The sequence below is a fragment of the Capricornis sumatraensis genome, chromosome 7 (genome assembly GCF_032405125.1).
Source record: "Capricornis sumatraensis isolate serow.1 chromosome 7, serow.2, whole genome shotgun sequence".
NCBI classification, from domain to species: Eukaryota; Metazoa; Chordata; class Mammalia; order Artiodactyla; family Bovidae; genus Capricornis; species Capricornis sumatraensis.
Window position 1 is genome coordinate 78,843,057 of NC_091075.1, and position 21,354 is coordinate 78,864,410.

Here is a 21,354-nt window from a genome sequence, read left to right on the forward strand (position 1 = left end):
TTTGACAAGATAAACAAAATTGACAAACCCTTAGCCAGAGTCATCTAGAAAAAAAGAGAGAAGAATCAAATCAACAAAATTAGAAACGAAAAAGGAGAGGTTACAACAGACAATGCAGAAATACAAAGAATTAAAAGAGACTATTATGAACAACTGTATGGCAATAAAATAGATAACCTGGAAGAAATGAACAGATTCTTAGAAAAGGTCAATCTTCCAAGACTGAGCCAGGAAGAAATAGAAATTATGAACAACTCAATTACAAGCACTGGATTGAAGCTGTGATCAAAAATCTACCAAAAAACAAAAGACCAGGAGCAGATGGCTTCACAGGAGAATTCTATGAAACATTTAGGGAAGAGTTAATCCCTATTCTTCTAAAACTCTTTCAAAAATCATCGTTTGAGGCCACCATCACCCTGCTATGAAAAACAGACAAAAACAACACAAAAAAAGAAAACTACAGAGCAATATGACTGATGAACATAGATGCAAAAATCCACCAAAAACAAACAGAATTCAGCAATACATCAAAAGGCTCATATACCATGATCAAGTTGGGTTTATTCCAGACATGCAAGGATTCTTCAATAAATGCAAGTCAAAAAATGTGACAAATTGAAAGATAAAAACCATATGATAATCTCAATAGATGCAGGAAAAGACTTTGACAAAATTCAGCACCCATTTAACAAATTGAAAGATAAAAACCATATGATAATCTCAATAGATGCAGGAAAAGACTTTGACAAAATTTAGCACCCATTTATGATTAAAACTGTTCAAAAACTGGGCGAAGATGGAACCTACCTCAACTTAGTTAATGCTGCAAATGATAAGCTTATGGCAAACATTATTCTCAATGGTGAAAATTGAAAGCATTCCCTCTAAGAACAGGAACAAGAGAAGGGTGTCAACTTTCACCACTATTGTTTAATGTAGTTCTGGAAGTCCTAGCTGCAAGAATTAAGACAAGAAAAAGAAACAAATGGAATCCAGATCAGAAAAGAAGAAGTAAAGCTCTCCCTGTTTGCAGATGACATGATACTGTACATAGAAAACCCTAAAGATAGTACCAGAAAACCACTAGCACTAATCAGTAAACTTAGCAAAGATGCTAGAAACAAAATCACTACACAGAAATCACTTGCATTTCTGTATACTAACAATGAAAATTCAGAAAGAGAAATTAAGGAATAATCCCATTTACCATTGCAACAAAATAAATTAAATATCTAGGAATAAATTTACCTAAGGAGGCAAAAGAACTGTACAGAAAAAATTATAAGACACTAATGAAAGAAATCAAAAATGATATAAACAGATGGAGAAATATTCCATGTTTCTCAGTTGGAATAATCAATATTGTGAAAATGACTATACTACAAAATGCAGTCCACAGATTCAATGTGATCCCTATCAAATTACCAATGGTATTTTTTCACAGAACTAGAACAGAAAATTTCACAGTTCATATGGAAATAGAAAAGATCCTGAATAGCCAAAGCAGTCTTGAGAAAGAAGAATGGAGCTGGAGGAATCAACCTTCCTGACTTCAGATTACAATCAAGACAGTATGGCACTGGCAAAAAAAAAAAAAAAAAAAAGGAAATATAAACCAATGGCACAAGATTGAAAGTCTGAAAATAAACCCATGCCCCTATGTTTTACCGTATTTTTGACAAAGGAGCCAAGAATATACAAAGGGGCAAAGACAGCCTCTTCAATAAATGGTGCTGGGAAAACTGGACAGCTATATGTAAAAGAATGAAATTAGAACACTTCCTAACACCATACACAAAGATAAATTTAAAATGTATTAAAGACCTAAATGTAAGACCAGAAACTATAAAACTCTTAGAGGAAAACATAGGCAGAACACTCGCTGACATAAATCAAAGCAAGATCCTCTATGATCCACCTCCTAGAGTAACGGAAATAAAAACAAAAGTAAACAAGTGGGACCTATTAAACTTAAAAGCTTTTGCACAGCAAAGGAAACTATAGACAAAGTTAAAGGACAACCCTCAGAATAGGAGAAAATTATACCAAATGAAACAACTGACAAAGGATTAATTTTCAAAATATACAAGCAGCTCATATACCTCAATGCCAGAAAAACAAACAACCCAATCAAAAAGTGGGAAAAATACCTAAATGGACATTTCTCCAAAGAAGACATACAGATGGGTAACAAACACATGAAGAGAGGCTAAACATCACTCACTATTAGAGAAATGCAAATCAAAACTACAATGAGATTACCACCTCACACGAGTCAGAATGGCCATCGTCCAAAAGTCTACAAACACTAAACGCTGGAAAGGGTGTGGAGAAAAGGGAACATTCTTGTTCTATTGGTGGGAATGTAAATTGATACAGCCACTATGGAAGACTGTATGGGGATTCCTTAAAAAACTAGGAATAAAACCACCATATGACCCAGCAATCCCACTCCTAGACATATACCCTGAGGAAACCAAAATTGAAAGAGACACTTGTATCCCATTGTTCATTGCAGCACTGTTTACAATAGGTAGAACATGGAAGCAACCTAGATGTCCATCTACAGATGAATGGATAAATAAGTTGTGGTGTATATACACAATTGAATGTTACTCAGCCATAAAAAGGAACACCTTTGAGTCAGTTCTAATGAGGTGGATGAACCTAGAACCTATTTGCAGAGTGAAGTGAGTCAGAAAGAGAAAGATAAATATCATATTCTAACACATATATATGGAATCTAGAAAAATAGTACTGAAGAATTTATTTACAGGGCAAAAGTGGAGAAACAGACATAGAAAATAGATTTATGGACATGGGGAGAGAGGAAGAGAGGGTGAGATATATGGAAAGAGTAACATGTAAACTTACATCGCCATATGTAAAATAGATCACCAACAGGAATTTACTGTACGGCTCAGGAAACTCAAACATGGGCTTTGTATCAACCTAGAGGGGTGGATGGAGAAGGCAATGGCAACCCACTCCAGTGTTCTTGCCTGAAGAATACCAGGAATGGGGGAGTCTGGTGGGCTGCAGTCTATGGGGTCGCACAGAGTCGGACACGTCTGAAGCGACTTAGCAGCAGCAGCAGCAGCAGCAGAGGATGGGATGGGGAGGGAAATGGGAGAAATGTTCAAAAGGGAAGAGATATATGTATACCTATGGCTGATTTCATATTAAGATTTGACAGAAAACAGAAAAATTCTGTAAAGCATTTATCCTTCATTAGAATATAAATGAAAAACAAAGATGAGAAGAGACAAAAGGAAAAAAGGAAAAGTGTGAACTAATAATAATGAATGGTATCTCACATTCCCTCTTTTTATTAAGACAGAGAAAGTATTGCAATCTAGAAACATTTTGCAATATTTATTACAATACTTCTGTGTCCCAGGCATTTGTTATATGCTTAGAATACTAGTAATCAGTAAGAAAAATTGAGTCATGTATGTGCATTATCTTACTAAAGAACTCTGTCCACAATATTATAGCTATTGTGACTATGAGTATATTTACACTCAGGAATTAACACTGGGTACTTTGACCTTTTCAGACTTTTGTGAGAGGGCCACAGTCTTTTGAATTTCTTTTGTTTTTCCTTCTTTCTTGATAGGTATATGATATTAAATACCTCATCTGTCTTTCACATTATCCAAGGGGCTGTTTTATTTTTGCATGATATGAGTTACCTTTTTATAGCCCCCAATATTAGAATCTTTCCTGTGTATTATCCAATTCGAAACACATAATGTAATTTTCTAACATATCAAGATCCTATTCCTGGCCTCAATTTCTATGAGTCAGGAGAGGATAAGCTTTTCTACAATTGCCAACAACCTAAATAGTGTAATGTCTTAATATAACAAAGGTTACATCTAGCACATGCTGCAGGTTTATCAGGTGATAAGAAGGATGTGTTTATTTCAGTCACTTAAAATACCAAGTTGATAGAGTTTGTGTGTCAACACAGTTGTAATGTTCAGAAAATGGGGAAAAGATATCATGAAAAACCACACATTGAGTCTTAACTCTCATGCCTGGAAGTGACACTTTTAACTTGAATTTATATTTCATTGTTCAAAGCAAGTTATATTTCCATCTGAGAGTTCAAACACATGGGAATATATAATATTACTTCAGGAAGAACCTCAAGCACCTTTTGGAAAGTTAATAGTCTGTCCCACCTGACTCTTTTACACAGTAAGCCCATCTTGTTTACTTTAAGGTATCTCCAATTACTTGTTCCATTCATGACTTTCATTTTTTTAAACGATGTGCATACATATATTTATTTATGGCTTCATCTGTGCCACAAGATAAATTATAATGGTTTTGCAAAGACCACAGTTCATCTGCATACAAGGCAAAGTGTCTCTTCCATTTGGTTTTGGAATATGTGTAAATCTCCTGTATGGTACTCTGTGGGTTGTCTTTTCATTTTATTTATGGTTTCCTTTGCTGTGCAAAACTCTTTTTTTTTTTTAATTTTTATTTTTTTTAATTTTAAAATCTTTAATTCTTATATGTGTTCCCAAACATGAACCCCTCTCCCACCTCCCTCCCCATAACATCTCTGTGGGTCATCCCCATGCACCAGCCCCAAGCATGCTGTATCCTGCATCAGACATAGACTGGCGATTCAATTCTTACATGATAGTATACATGATAGAATGCCATTCTCCCAAATCATCCCACCCTCTCCCTCTCCCTCTGAGTTCAAAAGTCTGTTATACACAGCTATGTCTTATTTTATTTTATTTTCATTACTCTAGGAGACAGGTTGAAAAACATATTGCTGGAATTTATCTCAAAGAGTGCTCTGCCTATGTTTTCCTCTAAGAATTTTATAGTATCTGGTCTTACATTTAGGTCTTTAATTCCTTTTGAGTTTAGTTTTGTGTGTAATGTTAAAGAATGTCCTAATTTCATTGTCATACATGTCCAGTTTTCCCATCACCATTTGTTGAAGAGACTGTCTAATCTCTATTGTATAGTCTTGCCTCCTTTGTTGTAGATTAATTGATCATATTGTGCATTTATTTCTGGGCTTACTATCTTGTTCCATTGAACTCTCTGGTTTTGTTCCATTACATTCTGTTCTGATGACTATAGCTTTGTAGTATAGTCTGAATTCAGGGAACCTGAATACTCCAGCTCCATTTTTCTTTCTCAAGATTGCATTGGCTATTTGGGGTTGTTTGTGTTTTCATACAAATTATAAATTTTTTTTGCTTTAATCCTGTGAAAAAAATGTCATGATGATTTGATAGTGATTGCATCGAATCTGTAGATTGCCTTGAGAAGTATAGACTTATGACAATATTGATTGCTCCAATCCAAGAACATGATATATCTTTCCCTATATGTCATCATTGATTTCTTTCATCGTAGTTTTCAGAGAATGTATTTTTTTTTTTTTTAGGTAGTTTTATTCCTATGTATTTTATTCTTTTGATGTGCTGGTAAATGAGATTATTTCTTTAATTTTTCTTTCTGTGTTTTGTTAGTGTGTAGAAATGAAACAAATTTCTGTATATTAATTTTGTATCCTGCAACTTTACCTAATTCATTGATAAGCAGTAGTAGTTTTCTGGTAGCTACTTTAGGATTTTTTTTTTTTAATGTATAGTGTCTATAGTGACAGTTTTACTTCTTTTTCAAGTTGGAATCCTTTTATTTTTCTTCTCTGATTCCTGTGGGACAGACCTTCCAAAATCATGTTGAATAAAAGTGACTAGAGTATATATCTTGTCTCATTCCTGTTCTTAGAGGAGATACTTACAGATTTTTACCTTGAGTATAATGTTAGTTGTAGTTTTGTCATATATGGGCTTTATTGTATTGAGGTATATTCCTCCTATGCCCACTCTCTGGAAATTTTTTTATCATAAATTGATATTGAATTTTATCATAAGCTTTTTAATGCATCTATCAGGGCTTCCCTGGTGGCTCAGAAGTTAAAGCGTCTGCCTGGAATGCAGGAGACCTGGGTTCGATCCCTGGGTTGGGAATATCCCCTGAGAAGGAAATGGCAACCCACTCCAGTACTCTTGCCTGGAGAATCCCATGGACAGAGGAGCCTGGTAGGCTACAGTCCATGGGGTCGCAGAGTCGGACACGACTGAGCAACTTCACTTTCACTTTATTGAGATAAGATGATTATATGATTTTTATTCTTCAGTTTGATGATCTGGTGTATCACACTGACTGATTTGTGCATGTTGAAAATCTTTTCATCCCTATAGTGTGTCATAATCTCTTAAAAAGATCCTTGTGTTTCTAAATTTATTGATTTGAGTCTTCTCTCTTTTTTCTTGATCAGTTTGGCTAAAGATTTATCCATTTTGTTTATCTTTTCAAAAAGCCAATTTTTAGTTTCACTGGTCTTTTCTGCTATTTTCTTCATCTATATTTCATTCATTTTTCCTCTGATCTTTATGATTTCTTTCCTTTCCTAACTTTGGGTTTTGTTTCTTCTTCTAGTTGCTTTAAGTGTAATGTTAGACTCTTTGAGATTTTTTCTTGTTTCTGGAGGTAAGACTGTATTGCTATAAATTTCCCTCTTAGAACTGTTTTTGCTGCACTCTATATGTTTTGGATCTTTGTGTTTTCATCATCATTTGTCTCTAGGTATTTTTTTATTTCCTCTGATTTTTTCAGTGATCTACTGGTTATTTAGTAGCATATTGTTTAGTCTCCATGTTTGTGTGTGTGTGAGTGTTTTCACAATTTTTTCATGTAGTTGATTTCTAATTTCACAGCATTGTTGGGAAAGATTATTGATATGATTTTTGTTCTTTTAAATTTACCAAGGTTCACTTTGTGACTCAGCATGTGGTTAATCCAAGGGAATATTCCTTGTGCACTTCTACAGCTTTTGAATGGAATGATCATTTATTCTAACCTGTTATTTAAGGCCTGTGTTTCCTTATGGATGTTCTGTCTGAATGACCTGTCCATTGATGAAATAGAGTGTTAAAATCCTCCACTATTATTGCATTACCCTCAGTTTCTCATTTTATGGTTGTTAGTATTTGCTTTATGTATTGAGGTGTCACTATGTTGGGTGCATATATATTTACATTGTTATATGTTCTTCTTGGATTGATCCCTTGATCATTATCTAGTGTCCTTCATTGTCACTTGTAACCTTCTTTATTTTAAAGTCTATTTTGTCTAATATGAGGATTGCAACTCCAGCTTTCTTTTGATTTCCATTCACATGAAATACTTTTTTCCATCTCCTCACTTTCAGTTGGTATGTGTCCCTAAATCTGAAGTGGGTTTCTTGTAAATAGCATATACATGGTCCTTGTTTTTGATTCCATTCAGCCAGTATATATCTTTTGTTTGAAGCATTTAATCTGTTTATATTTAAGGTAATTATTAATATATATGTTCTTATTGTCATTTTGTTAATTTTTTAAATTTATTTTTGTAGGTCTTTTTTAAATTCCTTCCTCTTCTCTTCCCTTGTGATTTGATGACTAACTTCAGTGTTGTGTTTGGATTCCTTTTTCTTTTTTCTATATCGATTACAGATTTTTGATTTGTAGTTACCATAAGATTTTGATGTAGCATTCTATATATAATCAAGATTATTTTGCATTGCTTATATTCACTTCAATTGTGTTTCCAGTATCCTGTGTTTGTACTCCCCTCTTTCTACAATCGCTGGTATTTTTACAACTGCTTCATATTAGTGTGTGAATGACTTTCTACCTTTACTGGTGAGCTTATCATCTGTAATTGTTTTGTTTCTAGTTGTATTGTTCTCTGCCTCTTCAATACATGTTTCCTAAATTTGTGGTTGCTCCATAGCTTTGTCCCTTATCACCTTAGATTTCACTTTCCAAAAAAGTACTGACCTTATCCTCCTTCCTAGTTTCAGAAAATGTTACATTAAGATTCATAGCAGAAACCGTGCAGCATATTTTTCCAATTTATACTTAATTTCTATCTTCCTGGTCACAAACGAAGGCTAGTTTTACCAGCTTTGGTGCTTGTTATTGGGTTGATGCTATATGATGGAGTTTTGGGAAGCGACATACAGGCTTCCTTTAGTATCTGAAAGTAAAACTTTCCTATGAAACCTCTTGTGAGTTGAAATAGTGTAAAGCAAAGAAACAAATACCTTAGGACACATATTGATAACAGATGCAGAAAATAAGTTGAGATTAAGTGCAGAGCTCACAGGCATTTTAGAGTCATAGAAGCTTGATGATGAGATGCTGAATGTAGTTTCTGAGAAAGAAGGTTGGTGGTGCCACTCTCTCTGCTTCATGTGTGCACTTCCTCTTTAATGGCTAGTTCCAAAACAAATGCTGAATGCTACTTTCACTTTTTTCTTAAAAGTTAAAATCCTTTTTAGATTCCTTCTGGTTAGCAAAAACAGATATTAATACACGTCCTATATAAAAACTAAGTGTCATGAAGCAAATTTTCAAAAAGCAAGGGATATCTGAATTTGTAGGACATAGTATCTATGGAAGCTTGGTTCTGAAATATTCTATATACATCTTCTCCACCTTTTCTGTGGTTATACCAGAAAGCAAGTATTCATGAAATTTACATGATAGCATGGAAGGCACACTGTGTTGCCATATGAGGATAGATTGCAAGGTATGCCATTACAGCTGCACTAGACACCAAATGAACAACAAATCTATGTGGACTTCATTTGTAGAGATTTCAGTTCATTTGTTACTGGAATTGTGACTCATAAAAATATGAAAATAAATCAAAAGATAAAAAGTGCTTGCAATGATAACACCTATGAAAATAGAAATAAGCTTTGTGTTGTGTATTAGTCTCTCAGTCATTTCCAACTCTTTGTGACCCCATGGAGTGTAGCCCACCAGGCTCCTCTGTCCATGGAATTCTAGAGGCAAGTTTATTGGAGTGGGTTGCCATTTCTATCTCCAAAACTTTGTTTGAATTTCAATTATTTTAAATTTTATAAGATATAAACTTTACATATAAAATTGATGTGTTAAAATAAGTAGTGTAGAAAAAAACTAAACTGAACATAAATCATTAGTTTCAGGGAAAATAATATTTGAATGAAAGTGTAGAAAGAGTTACTAAAACTATTTTTCCATCATAGAAATCAAAAAAGACTAACATTCTAAAGAATCACAGTTTATATTAAGATATTTTATATACATAGACTTCACCCTGGCTTCAAATTATTCAAGAAAAATTCCTGAACCTAACCAATCACTAATAATTCAGAATTATTCTCTCAACCAATTACTCTGTAGGTCCTATAAAAAATCCGTTATGTATAGGTAGTCTTAATACTAAATCTGATTTCAAAGAATATGTGATGAATCTCTCAAATTTCAGACAATTGCTAAGCTTGACTCAATTTAGATTGAGTTCAAAAACATGAATCTCACTCTATACTGCAGAGTTCTAAGTAGTCTCATTCCTTCATAAACTCACTGTCTACAGTCTTTTCCCTTCAGCTTTCTACATATGTGTATCATCTATATTCCAGGTGAACTACTTATCACCTAAAGCTCATTACAATTACCATTTAGTGTTTCCTTTATTTAAGAATATTCTTATATCCAAGTGACTGTTATAATTTTCACCTTAAAATAATTTGTTTCCTCTTTAGCTCTTTAAATTTGAAACGGTCCTTGCGTCATTATGCTGAAAATCTTCATTCTAGGATCATGTAAGAACCACTCCTGAAAAATAATAAGATTTTAAGCAATATCATCACAATTTGGGCATTGGAATTCATCTAGAAGTCATTTAGACCAGCTTATCACCCAACCACATCCTAGAATGTGCTGTTGTTATTCAGTTACCAAGTCGTGTCTGACTCTGCAACCCCATGGACTGCAATATGCCAGGCTTCCTTGTCCCTCACCATCTCGCAGACTTTGCCCGAGTTCATGTTAGTTGAATCCGTGATGCCATCCTATCATCTCATCCTCTGTCACCCTCTTCTCCTTTTCCTTCCATTTTTCCCTGCATCAGGGTCTTTTGCAGTGAGCTAGCTGTTCATATCATGTGGTTAAAGTTTTAGAGCTTCAACTTCAGCATCAGTTCTTCCAATGAGTATTCAGGGTTGATTTCCTTTAAGACTGACTGGTTTGGTCTCCTTGCTTTCCAAGGGACTCTCAAGATCCTTCCCCAGCACCACAGTCTGAAAACATCAGTTCTTCAGTGCTCTACCTTCTTTATTGTCCAGCATCCAGCTGGCTTTGTCACTCTCTTCCTTTACCCTCATCAAGAGACTTTTTAATTCCTCTTTGCTCTCTGCCATTAGAGTGATATCATCCCCATTTATAAGGTTGTTGATATTTCTCCCGGCAATCTTGATTCCAGCTTGTAACTCATCCAGACTGTCATTTTTCATGATGTGTTCTTCATATAAGTTAAATAAACAGGGTGACAATAAACAACCTTGCTATAAGTGTTTCCAAGATTGGAATCTCAGCACTTTTTTTTCCTTTAGAGTTTCTCTGTCAAGAGATACTTTTTTATTATTTTTATTTTTGATTTATTTTTAATTGAAGGATAATTATTTTACAAAACTTGTGTTGGTTTCTGCCCTACAACAACATGAATCAGCAGTAAGTGTGTGTCTATGTGTATATATATTCTCTCCATCTTGAAACGCTGTCCCAATCCCAACCCCATGCCACTCCTCTAGGTCATCACAGAGCACTTGGCTGAGCTCAGTGTGTTATATAGCAGTTTTCCACTAGCTATCTCCTTTACACATAGTAGTGTATATATCAATGCTATTCTCTCAATTTGTTCCACCATCTCCTTCCCATCTTGTTTTCACAAGTCTATTCTCTATGTTTTCTATGTCTATGTCAAAACATTTTTTTTTTTTTAAGAAAAGTCTATTCTCTGATTAACAAGGTGAAATGTTTGTACTTAATACTTCTACCAGATTATGAAAATTCTGTCTTTGGAAACAAAAGGAAATAATTATATTATTTGCTTTGCAAACCACATTAATATATTTTCAAGACAGCTATTATTTCCCAAATATGTCTCCAATATATTTCCCAAATATTTTCTCCTGCAAAGTAAATAAACATACATTCCGAAATGCATGGTTTTCATTATTCATTCTATATATGAGATTAATGCCCTATACTTTATCATTCAACATTTTCAATGTCACCTCTAAGTGATAGTGATAGTAAGGTTGATTCTGATATGATAATTATATGATGATAGCTAGATAATTTTCCTGAACATTTCTAGGTTTTAGTTATTACTTTGTGGATTTTGTATTTACTATCTCACTTTTTGCCTAGAGTGTTGTGTTACAGACTAAGTTTTGTCCCTTCAAAACTGAGAGGTTGAGGTCTTAACAACCAATGGCTGTATTTTGATATAAGACCTTTAAGAAGATAATTAAGGTTAAATGGCTTAAAAGCATGCCATAAGTTATCCATGTGGTAACATATACGCACAAGGATGTGAATAAAAGTTTGGTATAAAAATAAGGAAGAACTGTGACTGGTTCCAAATAGGAAAAGGAGTATGTCAAGGTTGTATATTGTCACTCTGCTTATTTAACTTCTATGCAGAGTACATAATGAGAAATGCTGGACTGGAAGAAACAAGCTGGAATCAAGATTGCCGGGAGAAATATCAATCACCTCAGATATGCAAATGACTCCACTCATACGGCAGAAAATGCAGAGTAACTAAAAACCCTCTTGATGAAAGTAAAAGAGGAGAGTGAAAAAGTTGGCTTAAAGCTCAACATTCAGAAAACAAAGATCATGGCATCCAGTCCTATCACTCCATGGGAAATAGATGGAGAAACAGTGAAAACAATGTCAGACTTTATTTTGGGGGGGCTCCAAAATCACTGCAGATGGTGATTGCAGCCATGAAATTAAAAGACACTTACTCCTTGTAAGACTTTATGACCAACCTGGATAGTATATTCAAAAGCAGAGACATTACTTTGCCGATTAAGGTCCGTCTAGTCAAGGCTATGGTTTTTCCTGTGGTCATGTATGGATGTGAGAGTTGGACTGTGAAGAAGGCTGAGAGCCGAAGTATTGATGCTTTTGAACTGTGGTGTTGGAGAAGACTCTTGAGAGTCCCTTGGACTGCAAGGAGATCCAACCAGTCCATTCTGAAGGAGATCAGCCCTGGGATTTCTTTGGAAGGAATGATGCTAAAGCTGAAGCTCCAGTACTTTGGCCACCTCATGGAAAGAATTGACTCATTGGAAAAGACTCTGATTCTGGGAGGGATTGGGGGCAGGAGGAGAAGGGGACGACAGAGGATGAGATGGCTGGATGGCATCACGGACTCTATGGACGTGAGTCTGAGTGAACTCCGGGAGATGGTGATGGACAGGGAGGCCTGGCGTGCTGTGATTCATGGGGTCGCAAAGAGTCGGACACGACTGAGCGACTGAACTGACCTGAACTATGGTATTACAAAGCTTAGAAAAGGCAAGGAAAGCACCCATTTTGAATAGCAAGCAATGCAGAATATGCTGCCAAGAGGGGAATAAATAGTGGACAGTGAAGAAAGAACTAACAAGCCAGCTTATGACATGTAAGTTTCTAGTTCTTAATATGTATATAACACTCCAGTTCACCAATATCCTGCATTATAAAGCAGGCTCTCAGTTGATCATTGTTGATGTAAAAGCTTATTAAAATCCTCTGGTAAGCAAGAGCCATCTATTCTATGCCATTACTCTTTAACAACCGAAAGAATTAACAGAAATATTGAAACTGAATTTTACCTTTAAATATAAGATTCTTAAGCAAGGTTTATGTTTCCAGTAATCTCTAAAAATAGATTGACAGTTTAGAAATTTGTTTTCCCTAGAGAAAATTTCCTCAGTCATATATATCTTTAATATTTGAATTTGTTTTATCATAAAGTACCCCATTTCCATATTAATTTATATTCCATATTTTCATTCATTTTTTATGCAATTACTTTTAAAAATTTGTTTGATAGTATTATAGTTTCCATGGCTTCCAAAGTTTAGTTGTCACCATTATCCCTTTGCTAATGCAGGAAAAATTATCAATTAATTTGTCTTCAAAATATCAAGAAAATGTAAGGTCAAATAGCCTATTCTAAGCTATGTTCTAAATGAAGAGGAAAAAAATGTTAAACTAAATAAGTCTTTGTCCTTGGATGTCATTTTGAAAGGACTTCATGCAATTTTACAAAGAACCATTATGAATAAGCAGTTATTATGAATTTACACATGGCCTTGACTGGAGACACCAAAGGGTCATACATGCATGGATTCAGCCAGCCCAATTAGAAACTATGTTCAGTTTCTTTCAGACATCACAGCTGGATGCAAAGCACTAATAAGGAAATCTATTATTTCAAGATGTGCACTGCAATCATAATTTTATTGTTTTGCATTCCATCTGTAGGCAACCACTAGAATGTTTGGTGAATAAATGTGAGCTATAACAGAAAATGGAGGCACGTGGCTAGTACGGGTCAAGAGAAAATCAAGAGGCTAGTTCTCATTTCTGGATTTAGTTTTCTTTCCTATATATATTACTTCAAACTGTGCCGCTACCAATTCAAGTCAGATATATTGACCCTGTAAATATAATTACATTTTGGATCATCAAATTAACAAAGTAAATTAACTTTTACAGGTGGCATTATTCATTATACCTTGGAAAAACGTAAAAATCTTTACTAAAATATATGTCACCTTCCACACTGACTTCTTGTTAAATGGGCATTTTGACCCAGATGATCCTTTATTTGCCAAGAATGCTGAAATTGCTACATATTATGAATAACTGTCTAAAATAAAATGAGAAAATATTATATAATTAACTCCATATGGCTTTTTCTTTGAGTCATTTGATATAGGCCAAATTCTCACACTTTCCTCAATTAAGCATCTTGAAATAAAGTCTACTTAAAAAACTTATGGGAAATAGATGGGGAAAAGTGGAAACAGTGTCAGACTATATTTTGGGGGGCTCCAAAATTACTGCAGATGGTGATTGCAGTCATGAAATTAAAAGACGCTTACTCCTTGGAAGGAAATTTATGACCAACCTAGATAGCATATTAAAAAGCAGAGACATTCCATTGTCAACAAAGGTCCATCTAGTCAAGGCTACAGTTTATCCAGTAGTCATGTATGGATGTGAGAGTTGGACTGTGAAGAAAGCTGAGAGCCGAAGTATTGATGCTTTTGAACTGTGATGTTGGAAAAGACTCTTGAGAGTCCCTTGGACTGCAAGGAGATCCAACCAGTCCATTTTGAAGGAGATCAGCCCTGGGTGTTCTTTGGAAGGAATGATGCTAAAGCTGAAGCTCCAGTACTTTGGCCACTGCATGCCAAGAGTTGACTCATTAGAAAAGACTCTGATTCTGGGAGGGATTGGGGGCAGGAGGAGAAGGGGCCAACAGAGGATGAGATGGCTGGATGGCATCACCGACTCGATGGATGTGAGTTTGAGTGAACTCTGGGAGTTGGTGATGGACAGGGAGGCCTGGCGTGCTGTGATTCATGGGGTTGCAAAGAGTCGGACACGACTGAGCGACTGAACTGAACTGAACTGAACTGAAAAAACTTATAAATGTAACCTTGCAAATTTAATAAAAGAATGTATAGAAATGAGTAGTTAAGAACATTCTGTGAATAATTAATTCTCATTTGTTAGTTGATAATGTAGAAAGTCAAAAATAGGGAGTTTCAAAGGGAAGGAATATATGTATACCTATGGTTGATTCATGTTGATGTTTGACAGAAAACAGCAAAATTCTGTAAAGCAATTATCCTTCAGTAAAAAATAAATTAATTTTAAAAACAGAGTTAATAATATTTAAAGTGCCAGAAAAGTGAAAACATAAATGTTCGATAATATTTAGCATGTTTTATGGGACACAAGGCAAATTTTCAGTTTTAATGTTGTCATATTTTAAAGGAATTTGTTATTAAAATTGTCTAAAAATTAGATGACACATTTAAATACACTTAAGACTAGAAAAGAGATGTGTTTGGTTTAATTCTACTTCTGCCACCAAACATACATGTACAATAATGCTATTGATGATTTATTATTAATTATTATAATTTTAGAAGGTGAGCCAATAAGAAATCTTTATCATAGATTATTAATTATTGAAATCATATTAGACTTTCTAAGCAGTTTTAGTTAACATATTTTGCACTTTTTCAAAAGAGATGGGTAGAAGCAAGTTGTGTGAATTTCCTTCCAGACATATTATTCTGTCAATATATGATAAAAATGCCTTTAAATTATTTCTGACCAGAAAGTTAAATAAAGATAGTAGTTTAATATATAATTTATTCTAGTGATGTCAAAACTTCTTAATCACAATCTATAACAATTGCACTTTATATCCTGAACAAGTATTCACATATAAACATACAATTGTGGATGTACATTATACTGAAAAAAATGTCATGCATGTGATATCTTCTTTAACATTACTTGTTGGGGCATAGACTTGGATTATTGCAATATTGAATGGTTTGCCTTGGAAATGAACATAGATCATTCTGTTGTTTTTGAGACTGAATCCAAGTACTGCATTTTGGATCCTTTTGTTGACTATGATGGCCACTCCATTTCTCCTAAAGGGATTCTTGCCCACAATATGGGTTAAATTCGCCCATTCCAGTCCATTTTATTTCACTAATTCCTAAAATGTCAATGTTTACACTTGCCATCTCCTGTTCGATCACTTCCAATTTGCCTTTTTTTGTTTGTTTGTTTGTTAATTTTTATTTTTACTTTATTTTACTTTACAATACTGTATTGGTTTTGCCATACATTGACATGAATCCACCACAGGTGTACATGCGTTCCCAAACATGAACCCCCCTCCCACCTCCCTCCCCATAACATCTCTCTGCCTTGATTCATGGACCTAACATTCCAAGTTCCTATGCAATATTGCTGTTTACAGCATTGGTTACTTCCACTAACAGTCACAACCACAACTGGATGTTGTTTTTGCTTTGGCTCCATCTCTTTATTTTTTCTGGAGTTATTTCTCCACTGATCTCCTGTAGCATATTGGGCACCTACCGACCTGGGGAATTCATCTTTCAGTGTCAAAGCTATGCTTTTTCCAGTAGCCATGTATGGATGTGGGAGTTGAACTCTAAAGAAAGCTGAGTGCTGAAGAATTGATGCTTTTGAACTGTGGTGTTGGAGAAGACCCTTTAAAAGTAACTTGGATTGCAAGGAGATCTAACTGGTCCATGCTAAAGGAAATCAGCCCTGACTGTTCATTGGAAGGACTGATGCTGAAGCTAAAACTCCAATACTTTGACCATCTGATATGAACAAGTGACTCACTGGAAAAGGCCCTGTTGCTGGGGAAGATTGAAGGTGGGAGGAGAAGGGGATGACAGAGGATGAGATGATTGGATGGCATCATCAACTTGATGGACATGAGTTTGAGTAAGCTCCAGGAGTTGGTGATGGACAGGGAAGCCTACCATGCTGCAGTCCAGGGGGTCACAAAGAGTCAGACACAACTGAGCAAATGAACTGAACTGAAGCATCTTCGTATTCTTTTTAATTCTTTTGCTATTTTTCAGTTTTATTGTGATATAATTGATATATAGCAGGGTATAAGTTTTAAGATGTACAGTAAAGTGGATTATGATTTTTTAGTGATTTTATGGTTCCAGGACTCAAATATTTAAGTTTTTAATCCATTTCAAGTTACCTTTTGTGAGTGGTATAAGGGTCTAGTGTTTTTTTTTTTTTGATATGAATATTAAATTTTCCCTGCACCATTTATTGAAGAGACTGTCCTTTTACAATGAATATTATTTCCTCTATTATAAAATATTAGTTAGCTGTATATGCATGGTTTCATTTCTGGGCTCTTGATTTAGTTCCATTGGGTATGTATCTGATTTTTCCTGGTACTTACAGTTTTGCTTACTATGGCAGTATACTGTAGCTCGGTATCAGGAAATATCATGCTTTCTGCTTTGTTCTTTTTTCTCAGGATTGCTTTGGGTATTCAATATCTTTTATGGGCCCCTATCAATTTTAGGAATTACCTTTCCTACTTCTATAAAAAATACTTTTAGAATATTAGTGGGGATTACTTTGATTCTATAAAGGCTTTGACTATTCTGGAGATTTTAGCAATATTTTTCCAACCCATGAGTAGCTTTCCATTTTTTGTGTCTATTTGATATATTTTATTAATGCTTTGTAATTTCCAGTGTAGAGAGTGTTCATCTCCTTTGTTAAATTTCTTCCTAAGACTGTCCTATACATCTGCGAATGCTTGGGGCTGGTGCAGAGACAAGCCAGAGGGGTAGTATGGGGAGGGAGGGGGATTCAGGATGGGGAACACGTGTATACCTGTGGTGGATTCATGTTGATGTACTGCAAAATCAATACAATTTTGTAAAGTAATTAAAATAAATAAATTTGTATTTAAAAAAATTATTCCTAAGCATTTTGTACTTTTTGATACTATCATAAATGGGAATTATTTTCTTTCTTTATTTTTCAGATAATTCATTTTTAGTGTGTAGAAAAGCTACTGGGTTTTGTGTGTTATTTTGTATCCTGTAAATTTATAGCATTTGGGTCTATTTAGCAGTTTCTTGTTTTGATTCTTTAGAATTTTCTGTATATAAAATCATATCATCTGTAAATAGAGACCATTTTATTTGTTCTTTTTAAATTTTAATACCTTTTATTTTTCTGTTACTAATTGCTCTGGCTAGGACCTCCATACTATGTTGAATAGTGGTGATAAAAGTATCTCATTCCTGATCTTAAATGAAAATCCTTCAATATTTCATTCTTGAGTATGATGTTAGCTGCACATTTGCCATACATGGCCTTTATTTTGTTGAGGTACATTTCTTCTATATCTAAATTGTTAAGAGCTTTTACTATGAACATAATTCTTTTACTTTATACATTTCTTGGATATTAATCATCAGTTTTCCATATTTTAAGCCAGCAGATAAGTTTCAAGTTTGTTTTTCAGCTAACTTTAATTCTTCCTTATTATCTTAGCTCAATTCATAGGCAATAGCTCTAAATGAGTCATCATAACTCATCTATAAAGAAAATAATAGGCTTCCATTTTCCTGTCCAGAATGTAATGAGTTTAGAAGTCATCACTCAATTTCAAGAACTAAAATTTTGAAAACAAAACAAAACCTTAAAAATCAACACTTTTTAGATCCATCTGAGAAGTTCTCTCATAGGTTAAGCCACTATCACCCAAACTGGGGAGAAAAATAGGTAGATACATTGAATACAAACCATCAGAAAAGAAATCCACATGCATAAACATTTGGGATAACCAGTACCAAAATAGGAAAACCTGAATTGTGACTAACAAATTCCTGAAGGCTCAATGTGGACAATTATAAAAGTTAAAACTTCCAGGGGTAACAAGTATTAGGGAGTGCCTCCATACTATTCTGAGATTTACCTCTAGGATCTCTCCCAAGTTCTTTTGGTGAAGATTAGGGGGGAAAAAATCCTTTTAGGATTCCAGAAGTAGATGAGGAAATGTAACTATTTTGAAATGTGCCAGGGATGTCATTCTTCTAACAAGACCTTCCCTCAAAAGAAACTATTTTTCCAGAACCTATTGGAGTTTTATTAAAGCCTAGCTGAACATGGAGAACAAGAATTACCAAATTCCAGTCTCCTCTAAACAATCCTGTCCCACCTAATGATGGGTTTGGAGGAGAAAGGGGCAAGTCAGGGAATAAACAGAGCGTACTTGTGAAGTTCATATCCCCATGGTAGAGACTCACTGAAAGACTAAAGTCTGAGCATAGGAATATATGGTGATTCCTTTCTCCTACACCTGAATACTGTAACTAAAGGTCTATTTACTGATTTCCTTTTACTGAGTGCATAATGTCTGGCTTTCAACAAAAAATTACAAAGCACACTAAAAGGCAAATATCAAAGATTAAATACACAGTGAAAACATTAGAACCAAACTCAGATATAACAAGTATTTTAAAATTATCAGACTAAAAATTGAAATCAACTATTATTAATGTGCTAAACGTGTTCTTTCCATTTCTTTTCTAATGGGAAAAAATAACCAACATGCAAGAACAAATGGGCAACATAAGCAGAAAGATGGAAATCCTAAGAATCAAATAGGGATGCTACAGAATAAAGAGAAAAAAATACCACAAGGTTTTATCTAATATGGTAGTCTTCAGTTCAGTTCAGTTCAGTTCAGTTCAGTCGCTCAGTCGTGTCCAACTCTTCGCGACCCCATGGACTGCAGCCTACCAGGCTCCTCTGTCCATGGGATTTTCCAGGCAAGAGTGCTGGAGTGGGTTGCCATTAAGTACGTGGAAGAACTGGGTAGAAATTGAAGTCATTTGGCTCAATAGCCTGTAGTGCTTACTGGTGCTATTAATTAGTACCTGAAATAATTGCAGTACACCTACACTCCCTCAGCTTATTAGTCTTTCTCTGAAACTACACAATATAAAGAAGTTTTAGGCATCTCTTTGGGTTAGTGTTATTCCTTAACTGTTCTCCTTACCCTCCCACTCCTTCTCTGATCCATCATCTAAAACGCCACGGGAATAACTTAAATGATTATGCTACTCTTGCCTATAAATCTTCAGTGATTCCCATTGATCTTGAGAATAAACAACACAGAATCAATTTGCTGTAATGAAAATAATCATAATGCTTTGTAAGAGTACACAGCTGTAGCATTGAAACAATATCCTGTCTTCATGAAAAAACTGATTATTTCATAAGCTTAAATTGGAGGAAGTTTACTTAAGTGGAATACAGATTGATACATGATTTTTCACTACAGAATCTTCCACATTAATTTGCACTTAATGTTGAATTTATTTGTGTTCCCAATATTTAACTCATGGATGGATGATGAATTAATTAGTGAATGAATTCAAATACAGCATATTTTAAATTTTTAAAAATTATATTAGTCATTGTTCAGATTATATGTGATATACCCATATGTACATTTAAATTTTAATATTGTGAGATGAAAATATAATCATTAACCAGTCTCTTCAAAAAGTATAAAATTGTAGAGAGTCTTCTTAAAACATTAGCATGGAAGGAGAAAATAATTTAATACAAAAGAGTAATTACTTTTTATTGAAACACATATAAATTGAAATTTAAATGTATATAGAAGTTCCCCTTTTGGAGAGATCCTTATGGAAAAGCCAATCTTTCTGAATATTGGTTTGTTTACTGTTTAAAAGTTCAGATTGTTATAAAGATTAAATGTAGAGCAAAAAACACTTAAACTCTTAAAGTAAGAGATGTTAAACCTAAACCTCTCTACCGCTTAGTTGGCAAGCTGAGCTGAGAAGGAGCAGGTGAGAAACCTGCAGTCACATTCAAGTGAATGTTGCTTTATTTACCAAAGCAAAGAAGTCAAGTCAAGAAAGCTGTGGTACTTATACACAATGGAGTATTACTCAGCCATTAAAAAGAATACATGTGAATCAGTTCTAATGAGGTGGATGAAACTGGAGCTGATTATACAGAGTGAAGTAAGCCAGAAAGAAAAACACCAATACAGTATACTAACACATATATATGGAATTTAGAAAGATGGTAATGATAACCCTGTATGTGAGACAGCAAAAGAGACACAGATGTATAGAACAGACTTTTGGACTCTGTGGGAGAGGGAGAGGGTGGGATGATTTGGGAGAACGGCATTGAAACGTATACTATCATGTAAGAAACAAATCGCCAGTCTAGGTTCGAAACAGGATACAGGATGCTTGGGGCTGGTGCACTGGGATGACCCAGAAAGATGATATGGGGAGGATGGTGGGAGGTGGGTTCAGGATTGGGAACTCATGTACACCCGTGGCGGATTCATATCAATATATGGCAAAACCAATACAGTATTGTAAAGTAAAATTAAAAAAAATTAAAAATGTTAAAAAAAAAAAAAAGTAGTCAAAGAAGTAAGAATGAAGAAAAAATTTTAAAGAGCAGAGTTCTGGGACTCCCCTTGTAGTCCAGTGGTTAAGACTCTGTGCTTCCAGTGCAGATTAGATCCCTTGTTGAGAAACTAAGATCCCACATGTTATCCAGTGCAGCCAAAAAAAAAAAAAAAAAGAGAGAGAGAGAGTTCTTAGACGACAAAAGCCAAAATGAAATGTTCCAGGCTTATGTTCTTTGTCTGTAGGAAGTCAAACTCAATTGTATCAGAGACCTACAAGAAGAGGATGAGAGAAAGTAAAAGAAACAGACATTGGATTCATTTATTCATGAATACATTTCAAATTAACTTTTAAAAAACACATATGCCCAACTAAACACTATGCCTATCAAAGGACAG